Source organism: Lissotriton helveticus, chromosome 5_1 (genome assembly GCF_964261635.1).
Source record: "Lissotriton helveticus chromosome 5_1, aLisHel1.1, whole genome shotgun sequence".
In the NCBI taxonomy this organism is placed as follows: domain Eukaryota; kingdom Metazoa; phylum Chordata; class Amphibia; order Caudata; family Salamandridae; genus Lissotriton; species Lissotriton helveticus.
This window is the reverse complement of record NC_136065.1, coordinates 146,814,056-146,827,429: the sequence shown is the minus strand read 5'-3', so window position 1 is coordinate 146,827,429 and position 13,374 is coordinate 146,814,056.

The window sequence follows — 13,374 nt, the reverse complement described above, 5'->3', positions numbered from 1 at the left end:
CCCTGGGAGCGCTGCGAGGGGAGCCCTACCGAGTGCCGCAATAGCGCCGGGACAGAGGGCTCGTTAACACTCCCCCCGCCTCTGAGGTGCAGCGTTACAGGCCAGAGCAATAAACTGAGCAAACCTGGGGGTGGGGCGTCCTGAGGCAGCCGTGGAGAATGCCCCCGTAGCAGTGAAGCCGGCTCGGAAATCGGGAACGTGTCTGCAGGACATTAGGGGTCGTGGTCTCCACCCCACCCTCCCCGTCTGGTGTGCTGCTGGGGAGCCAGCTGAGGCGATCGAAGATCGCGTAGTTCAGGAGTGGAGGCGGCTGGCCAAAACGCGAGCGGGGAAGGTGCTGAGCTCCTAGAAGACCTGTGAGGAGCACTCGAGTCAGGTTGCATGGCGTGGGGCAGCCGCAACCAGCTTCCCTCGAGCGGCGGAGTGCTGTGAGGTGACTTTGGGAAAACTGAGAGTAGGTGACCACAGCGAGGACCCTCCCCAAGGTTGTGGGAACTGGATGATACACGCTGCTGATGACTCCCGGATCTAGTACCCTGCTGCTGATGTGCCCTATGGAGCCTTGAGAGCGACCAAGGTAACTGAGTATTCAGTGGAGCGCGAGGACATTGTACATAATCGCCATACAGCAGCCGTGGGGGCAGCTGAAATCAATGGTGCACTGCTGCGGCGGTTATTGAATTGGGCGAGCAACAGAACCGGTGAGGTGAGGGGTGCTGGGGAGCACTGGGCAGAGACAGACGACGAAACGGTGGTGTAGAAGGGTGTCAGCTGCTGAGAACGAGGAGCCCGCATGCCTGTTGGGCCTGGTCCCGACACTTATCACTGGACAGGAGGATACACATTGAGCACTCCTGACGTACACACTGAGGGGGTTAGACTTTTCGAATTATGGGGAAGCCTGACACTCGGCAGCCCAAACTGAATTTTGACGCGGCAAAGAGATGAAGCAAGTCTGCTCCTGATGATCAGGAGCAGAAAATGGTGGAGCGCCCCGGCAGTGGGACTGCCTCGCAGGCACCGGACATGACTAATATTCTGCAGGAGATGCAGCAAGGCTTCGCAACAGTGGTGGACAAGGTGGACCGGATGTCGTCCAGGATGGATGCCATTGCACACAAACTAGATGGCCACGAAGACTGTATTAAAGAGTCGGAACGACGCATATCTGAAACTGACGATGACACTGCCACGCATACGGCGCAGCTCACGAGAATGGATAAGCTCTTACGAGTAATAGCCGCCAAAAAAGAGGATTTGGAAGCGCGCAGTCGCCGCAACAACATATGTATCATAGGCATACCAGAATCGACAAATACTGGTAGAATGGAGGACTATATTGAGAAATTATTGCTGGAGGCCATCGGAAAGGGTGTTTTTTCCTCACAGTTCATAGTGGAACGGGCGCACAGAACCCTCGGACCGCGCCCAGTGCCTGGTAGCCCCCGCGACCCATAATCTCCAGACAATTGAACTAGGGACCGGGACGTGGCCCTCAGAGCAGCGAGGACCAGGGTGACGCTGACGTATGATGGTAACACCTTCTCCATATACCCAGACTTCACGCCCATAGTACAATAGGAGAGACGCAAGTTCGTGGAGGTCAAGCGGAAACTACGATCGGCACAAATTGATTATGCGCTCTTGTATCCTGCGAAGCTCAGAATGACACAGCAAAGAAAACAGCGATTTTTCACGTCTCCCCAACAGGCAGAGGACTTCCTCCAAACATTGAAGCAAGCGAACTGAGGTGGAGGGCGCCCGGAGGCTTCGCAGTGGCCTGGTCGCGTTGATGAAAATGAGGACTTGGAATGACTGTATCCAGTAATTTGCTTAGTAAACGCTGGAGTGAACTATTACAGACTGGTGTGCTGTTGCGGTCAGTTGGGCTGGGGCAAGATGAGATCTTTCCATTGTGGTTCAATTGCTTAAATGTTATTGTGGTTACAGGCCCCGCTCCCCCCCTCAGCGCAGGGCCTGATGCGCCATCTGGGGGAAATTTGAAGAGAGCGGGGACACTGTGTAGCTATCTAGACAGGTTCCCCCATCGGGTATTCCCCCATGGATGTACATTTCACAAAATTTAAAAGGGAGGTAACGTGGGATTTGTTACAGATGGGAGGCAGGGAGGGAGGGTGGGTACTGGATTCTGGCAAGATTGGGTTGCTTCAGTGGGTGGGGGGAGGCAGGTTGCGAAAAACTTTGTTTGGATACAAGTCGGGGGAGGGTGTGTTCAGGGGGGTTGGTTGGTGCACATGGTTGTCAATATACATGGACGTGGTTTTCTTTTTTTCGCAAAAAGTGGTCAGTTGGTCTTTGCGGTTTCATGGTTTTACAGGTGGCACAGGACTTGATAAATTATGTGTAGCAGATTTGGGGGTGGGGCGGGGCTCTCGGGCAGAGGATTGTGGGAATGTTGACTTACCTAGCCCATGACCTCCACGGCCATAGTTAAACTGAACATTGTTACATGGAATGTACGAGGGCTGGGAGATCCGCGTAAGAGACGCCAGATACTATCCTATCTTGATAGACACCAGACCCATGTAGCAATGCTGCAGGAGACACATTTTAACCCGAAACATATGACCACCTTTGCCTGTAAATGGGCGGAACACAGGATCTTTTCTTCCTACTCCTCATATGCGAGAGGCGTGGCGATACTGGTCAAAAAGCGCCCGCCATTCACACTAGCGGGAGCCGCATGGGATACCCAGGGGAGGTATAGCCTAGCTTGGGGAAGATTGGGGCCTGACTCAGTTACTCTAGCCTGTTGCTATGGTCTGAATGTGGCTGACCCGCAGTTTTTTGTGGAAGTATGGGCAAAGATCATAGACATTGGATCCAACCACATAATATGGGGTGGTGACTTTAACATTGTACGCAGTCCGGACATTGACAGATATCACCCTGCCCCCCATCATTACACAAAAGCCCGCGCCACGCTCCATTCCACACTCACGGACTACAATTTGATAGATGCGTGGAGGCATTTACATCCTAACGACCTGGAGGGCACACACTTCACTGCATAGGCTGCGTCGTGGGCACAGCTAGATTATATATTCCTTAGCATGGGGCTATGCCCGGCGATCCTGCAAGTGCATCATCTAGCCAGGACCTACTCGGATCATGCACCGATCAGGCTTACACTGTCCTAGGCAGATTATGGTCCCCCAAGAGGTAGTTGGAGATTGCAGCCTACTATTTTGCTGGATACTGTGTTCCAGGAAGAGCTCAGGGAAGAAATACAGGACTTTTTTCTACGTAATAAGGATATGGTTGACCGTGTAGAGACAATCTGGGAGGCGTTCAAAGCAACGTTGAGAGGCTTTTGCATAGTGAAGGGAGCTGGCGTACTCAAAGATATTATGAAAATGCTACACACACTTGAGACCGAACTTAAATCATTGGAGGGGGGGCTATATACAAGACCAGATGGAGTAACACAATCACAGTTTAGGAACAAGCTCACAGAATATATTGATGAGGCTCGTAGAGAGGCGAGATTCCGGGGGAAGTACTGGGTAGCCCGCCGCTATGGTGAGGGGGAGAGGCCGGGGAAGGCACTGGCTGAGACGTTGAGACAGTCAAGAGGTTCTAATGTGATCCTGGAGTTGAAGGGGTTGGATGGCATGGTATACAGGGACACCACGAACATACTAAATGCCTTCACTGCGCACTACACCGCATTATATATGACTACGCGGAAAAAGGAACTTGATTTAGATACTTACTTGGGCGACGTATCATTGGGGTGGATGAGCGATGTACAGCTGAAATTTCTGTGTGCCCTGTTCGAACTTGATGAGGTCAGAGAGGCAATCATGCATATGCAGTCCGGGAAGGCAACAGGGTCGGACGGCATCCCTGTAGAGTTTTATAAAACGTATATAGACATGATGGCTCCCATACTGTGCGAGGTATATGAGGACGCACTGGAGGTGGGGCATCTCCCTCCCTCCATGAGGGAGGCAATCATCATCTCCCTCTTAAAACCAGGGGAGGCACCGCAACATTGTGATTCTTATAGACCCCTGTAATTGCTCAATTGTGATGTAAAGATACTAGCTAAGCTCATCGCTACTCGTCTCGGTCTACTCATGGAAAACTTAATATTGACCGACCAGTTGGGATTCGTACCCGGACGTGCGACATCTCACAACCTGAGAACCCTTTTTACAGTCTTGAATAATGTATCCTCGGAGTTGCCTTTGGCGGCGTTTTTTTTAGATGCCACAAAGGCTTTTGATTCCATTGAATGGGATTACGTGTTTAGTGTAATGTCCCGCATGAGATTCCCCCCTCTTTTCCTCTATTGGATACAATTATTGTACTGTTCGCCTGTAGCCAGAGTGGTGTTTAATGGTAGAACCTCCGAGGGGTTCTCGATAACGAGAGGAACTAGACAGGGCTGCCCCCTGTCATCCCTGCTGTTCACGATAGCTGTGGAGCCGCTGGCGGCTAAACTAGGACAGCACCATCGAGACAGAGCACTGCGATGTAATATGAGGCAGATATTGGTTTCCCTCTACGCAGACGATATCACGCTTTACATACGAGACCCCCAACAGAACTTGAATCCAATAATTCGAGAATTTATAGTCTTCGGGAGGCTCTCGGGGGTTCAGATGAACTGGGGTAAGTCTTGTATCTTCCCCCTTACTGATACGACGACATGCTTTCCCCTGGACTACCCGATGGCATGGTGCGAGGATGAACTGAAATATCTGGGCATCCGCGTAACGAGAGATAGGGACAAACTGATGCGTCTTAATTATGGGACCACTATGGTTCGCATTGCAGATAACAAATCACGATGGATCACCCTCCCTCTCTCCATGGCGGGGCGTGCGTCTCTGATTAAGATGGTGATATTACCGCAGTTACTTTACCTGTTCCTTAATATACACTTTCACCCGGGAGCGTTCTTTTTTAAACAACTGCGATCAGAACTGACACGATTAGTGTGGGGGGGGGGAAACGCGAGACTACAGTGGAATGTCCTAACTAGGCCATATTCCCAGGGGGGATTTGGCGTACCTAACTTTGAACTATACTATTACAGCACACAGGCACATTACGCCTACTTCTGGGTACATCATCCACGATATATGCCTCAGGTGGCAGCAGAGCATTGGCTTGCTCTTCCTATCCCCATTGATGGTGCAGTGTATACTCGACTTCCAGGCCGGGACAGGGCGCCAACCACGGTGAGTTGCACGGTAGCTGCCTGGGCACATATGTGTAAGATGTTGGATGCCCCTATGCTATACTCGACACTGCTGCTGCTGGTGTATCATCCCGCCATGCCTCTTCTTCAGGAGGTAGTCTTCCACAAGTTTAAAGACCGCACACATATACAGACCTGGGGGGGGACATATATCATGAGGGGAAATTTCACACACTAGAGCATATATTCCAGGGTATACAGCAAACACCACTAGATACCTTCCTATACATCTGCCTCCGGCAAAGGATTCGCACTATTACTCCAGATTTCTCTTCGGAGCCACCGATCTTTGCACCACTACAGTTGGTACTCCAGGGCGAGAAAGCCAAATGGTTGGTGTTGACACTATATAGAGCAGTAAACACACAGAAGGTGGAACTGGCCGCATCAGCAAGGGAAAAATGGGACCACGAGCTAGGCACAGCTCTGACGGACAAACAGTGGGAATTCTGCTCGCTGCAGACTGAACGAATCTCGGCTAGCAGTAGGCTTCGGATAATTCATTATAAATTTCTACATAGACTGTATTATACCCCAGTCCGTATGTACAGATACAATTTAAGGGAAACTGATTTATGTGATAGATGCCATGCCCCAGGAGCTGACTTCCTGCACTTAGCTTGGGAATGTACGGGGGTGTATGAGTACTGGACACAGGTTTTTAACGCACTGTCCGCTATGATAAATGTCCGGATTGGCATGTCACCGTTGATGGCTCTGATGGGGTATGTTGAGCAGTTGCGGGTGGAACATCGTAGATTTGTGGCCTTGGCGTTGCTCCTAGCTAAGAGGAGAGTAGCGTGCCGCTGGGGAAGGGGCAGGGCACCGAAATTTAAGGTATGGATTGATGATTTCATTTATTGTCAGGAACAACTGGCGATTTATGCGGAGCTCCTGCCTGCGGCATCTAGGCCCAGTGATATATGGGCACCACTGCAATCTTATCCACTGTCGCACCCTCGGGATGACCCCCGCAGAGAGATGAGCCTCTTCATGAGCAATAAATCCTGCACTCGTGTATTGTCTTACTAGACTTGGAAGTACATGTTGATGTTCTATTGTTCAGATCTGAACCATGGTGAAGACCAGGTGCTAAGCGCCCCAATAGTTAATGTCCTCCTATGTTGCAATGAGTTATTTTATTTCCTCTTTGCTTTTGTTTCTGTATCTGTGCTGTACTAGAGCCAATTGCCCAATTGATCACTTGCTGACTACTGTGATGAGGAGTATTTATTTTGAAACCGACAAATAATTGTATTACTATTTAATATTGCGACGTCCAAATGTGTATGACTACATGTGTACCATGTTTGAGTTTTTGTAAAAATCAATAAAAAGAATTAAAAAAAAAAACATAAATTAGAAAAATTCAACGTACTGCAATCTTGTGACTGTCAAAATGCCAAGGGGAGTGTCTTGTCTGGAAAGATCAATCCTACAGCCCCACAACCACCTAGACTGTTCAGGACAGAAATAACATACAAGCACTCGGTAAATGAATAGGTCTGGTGAAAGGTTCGCTGACAGAATATCGACTTCAAAACTATAGATGAATAAAATATTGAGGTAAAAATATAAAATGCAAAAATATCGACTCCCTGTAAAATGTCAAGAAACAAATATCGATGTCAAAAACATAGCTGTACAAAATATGGATTTTATATATATAAAACAAAATAATAAATATTAAATATATCTAATAATAAATTAATATAATAAAAATGAAATAGATTTAATACACATTTTAACAAATATAACAAATAAACGTAATTAAAAAAGTTAAACACATACATAATAATTAATATATCCAACACAGACGCCCCTCCTGGGAGCTTCGCCCGTAGACCGGTGGCGCTATGACCGCCGGCGGTGCAGACCGGCAATTAATTTCTTCAAATTTGCAAATAACATGCACTCTCGGATACTCATATAACAAAGTTTATTTTAATTAGAGGTAACGCGTTTCGGAAGAAAACTTCCTTGTTCACACAAAGAACCCAGTGTTTCTGGTGAGTTTACATAGCAACAGCCATCAAAATCAAAAGAGGACCACTTTTGATTTTGAAGGCTGTTGCTACTCCAGTGAGTGCAACAGTTGGGAAAGAGTTGGATAGCGGAGGGGAAAAAATTACTATTCCCACTCCAATGAGTGCAACAGTGGGGAAAGTGTTGGATAGCGATGGGTAAAAATTACTATTCCCACTCGAGTGAGTGTAACAGCAGGGAAGTGTTGGATAGTGGGGGTAAAAATTACTATTCCCAATCCAAGAAGTGTAACAGTAGGGAAAGTGTTGGATTGCGGAGGGGTAAAAATTACTATACCCACTCCAGTCAGTACAAAATTAAAAACAAACAAAATATTAACAACAACAACAAAATATTTAAATAACAAAATGAATAGAAAAATAGAAATATGTAAAAAATAAACATACAAATATATTTAATATTACAAATTAAACAAATTAAAACATTATATAATGTTAAATACATATGCCAAATACATACAAATATTATATTAAATAAACGAAAAAATTATTTTCAAACAAATAAATATTTTAATTAGAAAATATTTAGAAACAAAAACATTAATTATTACAAATATTTAGTATTTTTATTTCCTACCCTATAACACCACACAATTCACAACCCACATCTATATAAAAAATGTACTTCCATGATTAACATAATTAATTACCAATTAAAGAAATATTATTAATTAAAAACAAATTAAAACTCATAAAAGTTAATTCTCTTCCCACAATTTGCCCCTATAATCCCCACGACCTACAGCTAAAATTAAACTGTAAAAAAATGCATTACACAATTGAAACTTATTTTCAATTTAAAACAAATAGTATTTAAGACTAATTATAAAGTAAGTAAAACATTTTATTTTTTATTTTTGTAAAACTTTTTATTGATAAACATCAGCATTACAGTTACATTTCGAGGGAAGTAGTACATCAGGCTTCATGGGAAAAGTAGGTAATACACATTGTACAAAACATACTTTGGAAGGTCTAGGGTGAAAGGCGGTCATTATTGCTGTGAACAAGGGTAGGCTGACATATATCTCCTTGGTAAGTATTCGACGATCCCCAAACCCGGGTCCATTTCTTGGGACAGCCATGGGCCACAAACACTGTCTTTTCCTGAAACATGCCCAATCCAAATCTCTTTCCCAATCCCACACCATAGGAGGAAGCGGCACTCCCCAATGCTGGGCAATCTTAGCGAGCATTAGTCCCAAAGGGACCCATTGTGTCAAACAAACGTTCAAATCTGTTGGCTCCCAGATATTCAATAAACACATGCGGGCCTCCATAGGGAGGTGTGAGGACAGAACAGTGTTGACAATATCGTGGATGTTACACCAGTATGATTGGATCAGTGGGCATTCCCAAACTATATGAATGAAGGTACCCAAATGGCCACATCCTGGTCTACAATCTCCCCCGCCAGCTCTCCCCATCCGCGCCAATTGAAGTAAATAAAATTATTAACTCCCCATCCTCAACCTCTATAAAAGTAAATCTCACACACAAAAAATAAACAATTACCCGAATTAAATATCAATTAATTAATTAATATTAATGATCAACTAATTAATAATTAATTAAACATAAATTACTTCCCACGCTTTACCCCTATGAACCCCACAACTCACAACTGAAATTAATTACACAATTTCCATATTCAATTTTCAATTAATTATTATTAATTAACAACGAATTATTAATTAATTAAACATAAATTACTTCCCACCCTTCACCCCTATAAACCCCAAAAACCACACCTAGAATTAATTACACAATTCCCATAATTAGTTTTCAATAAATTATTTAATATCAGTTAACAAATAATGAATTAATCAAAAATAAATTACTTCCCACCCTTTACCCCTATAAAGCCCACAACACGCACCTAAAATTAATCACCAAATTTTCATATTTAATTTCCAATGAATTAATGAATATTAATTAACAACTTATTATTAATTAATTACAAATAAATTACTTCCCACTCTTTACCACAAAAACCCCACAATCAGCACCTAAAAAAATTACACAATTACCAAAAATAATTACCAATCAATTAACAACCAATTATAAATAATTAATAATAAATTAATTCCCACAATTAACACTATTAAATCTCAATTCAATTAATATTATTAATTGAAAAATAATCATTCATTTATTATAATTAAATTACTTCCCACCCTATTCCCCTATAAACCCACAACCTGGTACGGAACTAAAAAACGCAAAATTTAACTACGATAAAATTGACAACTACTAAAAATTTAACAAACATATTACAAAACATAAACAATTCTTATATATATATATATATATATATACATATATATATATATATATGTATATATATATATATATATATATATATATATCAATGACTTCTATATTTTTTTATTCGATATTAGTTACCTTTGAATCGATATTCTTGCCAGTGATATTCTTGCACTCGATATTTTCACTCCACGATATTTCCAACTTGATATTCATGTAGTTCACATTTTTTGGCATCGATATTCTGTCTCATTACCCTGGTGAAGGATGTCAGCTTTATGGCTTTGAAAGTCTATGTTGTGGGTAGAGTCGCCTACCCAACAGAATGTGTGCTCAATCAACAATGAAACATGTAGGTTTCTTCACGAAGTTCGGTTTATTGATTTCAAAGTTCAATTTTTCATCAAAAAGTCACTTTTTGAAAACCATGTTTAGGTTCAACGATTGGTTGCAGAAATAATGATAATCTTATGGTGCAATTTTCAATAATTATTGTCGATGCTTTGATACACCCAATGAATTTCGGGTCAACAAAACGGGGACCCTTTGTCAGGGGTCTGTAAGAAAGGCTAAACAGGACCAAATCAAAACCTCCACAATGCAGTATCGCAGTTCAATGTCAACAATAGAAATCCAAGAAACCGCATGCATACCAGGGGAAGGAACCGAAATGTGTCAAAGAGTGAAAGTGATCGCAGAATAAGGCGTCATGTCTATATAATCAGTGTGCCGTAAGGAAAATGATAGAAGGAGAAGACCGCAGTGAAGTTATTCAATGAATGCAAAACGTGCCAAAAGTTACATAGTGCCTTAAAAAATGGTGACCGCAAAGTTATAAACGTACCGCATGCTCAGTTGAACATAGCGTTCTCCGGATGAAATGCACAAGAACAAAATTAAAACGACTAGGGGAAACTTACGTGGGATCGGACGGTGCCGCGTCTCTCGAGTGTCGAGATTCAAAAGGTTTTCCTCACACTGCTGGTGATAGGGGCTGTCTATACTAAAAAATCACGTGATCGGCATGTGATAGCCAATAGGAAAAGCGGATGTAACCAAAGCCTACACCATGTGATATGAGTGTGTGCGCTTCACACCAGGAAGTGCGGGTAACACGAACAGCAGATAATAAAGTTATGTGAATACAGATGTCGAAGATAAACTAAAAAAATGCATTTGATGATGGGATACAAACAGAAGAGATCAGATCAAGGCAACATGATATATATATGTGTAAACAAAAAATACATAATACATATATAAAAAATCGAAGGTTGAGAAATTAATCCATTAAATGGGGACTCAGGACATATCGTCAGTCAATGGTATCTGTGTATTTTCAAGTTACAAAAAACATGAATGTTCGATCTGGTCATTCATCCCGATCGGATGCATAGAATTCAATTTTTTTATCCAATAGTACTCTGCTCTCAGTCTCTGTTTCATGGGATCCATGTCTAGGCGTTGTGGAATAGTCTCCAAAATCATGAATCTTAATTGTGCGATTTGGTGACCAGCTTCTTTCCAGTGACTAGCTATGGTGGATTTCATGTTGGCAAGGCGAATGTTGCTCTTATGTTCAGTAATGCGAACTTTAATTTTGCGCTCAGTTTGTCCCACGCATACTTTGCCACAAGGGCATTTGATGGCGTAGATACAATTGGTGGGATCGCAAGTACTGGTGTGATATCATTCAATTTGATTGCCTTTTGTTGGGTGGGTAAATGTTTTACCCACTATAACGTTATTGCAATGCCTGCAATTTAGACATCTCTGCATTCCTTTCCATATGTTTTTTTCTTTCTTCGGTGTATTTAACAGTTCTATCAAGTTCTTGGATCTTTGGAATGCGAATGTGATTTTTTCACTATACAGACCCTTCAGGTCTGGTTCCATTCTGATCAATGGCCAATGATTGTTAATTATACGTTTAATTCTGGTTGATTCCGTGGAATACTTCATGACACATACAGTTTTCTTGTCTGCAATTTTAACTTTCTCTTGTAATAGAGTTGCTCTTGGTAGTTCTGCGATTTTTTTGAGAGATGTATCTAGAATGTCTTGTGGGTAACCTCTTTGTTGGTATTCGAAGGTTTGCTGTTTGAATGAATCCTGTAAATCCTGGTCATTCGTGGTAATTCTTTTTAATCTGATGTATTGTGACGTAGGTAAATGTTTTTTTAAAGATTCCGGATGAAAACTTTGAAACAAAAGGCTTGCGTTTTTATCTGTCTTTTTCGTGTAGACTTTAGTACTGATCATATTATTGCGCATCATCACTTGAACATCCAAAAACGCGATGGTTTCTTTGTCAATGGTGTGTGTGAATTTAATGCGATCGTTGTGTGTGTTCAATGACATAATATGTTCTTCTAGTTGTTGTCTGGGACCTTTCCAAATTAAAAAAATGTCATCAATGTAGCGTTTAAACGTTATGAGGCCTTCGACCCAACATTGATTGTGTAGGATATGGTCTGTTACCATTGGCTGACGATATGTCCTGAGTCCCTATTTAATGGATTAATTTCTCAACCTTCGATTTTTTATATGTGTATTATGTATTTTTTGTTTACACATATATATATCATGTTGCCTTGATCTGATCTCTTCTGTTTGTATCCCATCATCAAATGCATTTTTTTAGTTTATCTTCGACATCTGTATTCACATAACTTTATTATCTGCTGTTCGTGTTACCCGCACTTCCTGGTGTGAAGCGCACACACTCATATCACATGGTGTAGGCTTTGGTTACATCCGCTTTTCCTATTGGCTATTTTGAAAACAGATAAATAAATGGCATTGTCATTTACAATGGCAATAGCTTAATCTCTCGCAAATGCGATTTGTATTGCATTTTCAATGCAATAGGTCACGTATTTAAGCAAGTTTATGCTATTGACATTGCAAATAATTCGTTTTATTTATGTTTCAAAAACCAAAACATAAATAAAAGGTCTCACACTGCTGTCTCTCTCACACTGCTGACTCTGCCTTGAACACACCCACTGCTGTCTCTCTCACACACACTGCTGTCTTTCTTACAGACACTGCTGTCTCTCATACACAATGTCTCTCACACTGAAGGTGTGGGTTGTTTCCAGCTCATCCCGGCTCCCCAGGTTTAAAAAAAAAAATCTGATACGATATAAAGGGCTTTAATGCTTTTGGGTCAAGTTCCCGATATAAAAAAAAATGAACAAAAAAAAAAGTTGCATTACCACCTAAACAGAAAACTCGCTACTACTAATATATGAGGAGGACACTACCAATTCTAGTAAACAAAAAAAACACCAACGCTCCAATTTAAACAGAAAATACACCCCCCCTTGCATGCAAATAGAAAACATACACGCTAATACAGCACACTTCCACTTATACGTAAACAGAGCACACACTACAGCTTGTATTTAACCAGAACACACACCACTTGATTGTGAACAGAAAACACACAACCACCAGAATGTAAAACAGAAAACACACAACCACCAGAATGTAAAACAGAAAACACACAACCACCAGAACGTAAACAAAATAAATACTGCCAATTGCGGCTAAACAGAAAACCCTACCATTTGACTGTGAACAGAAAACACTACCACTTGCACGTAAATAGAGGAAACACTACCACTGGCAACAAAATACAGAAAACACTACAACTCGCTTGATTGCCAACAGCAATCCTGAGGGCCCCGGGATTAAACACGTGCCAAGTGAGTGCTGGGTGAGTGACTGAGCGCAAAGATGGAAAAGTGAGGGGATAGATGGGCTGCTGGACTAGTGGGTGAGAGCATGAATGGATGAACAAGGTCTAATAAGTACAACTCT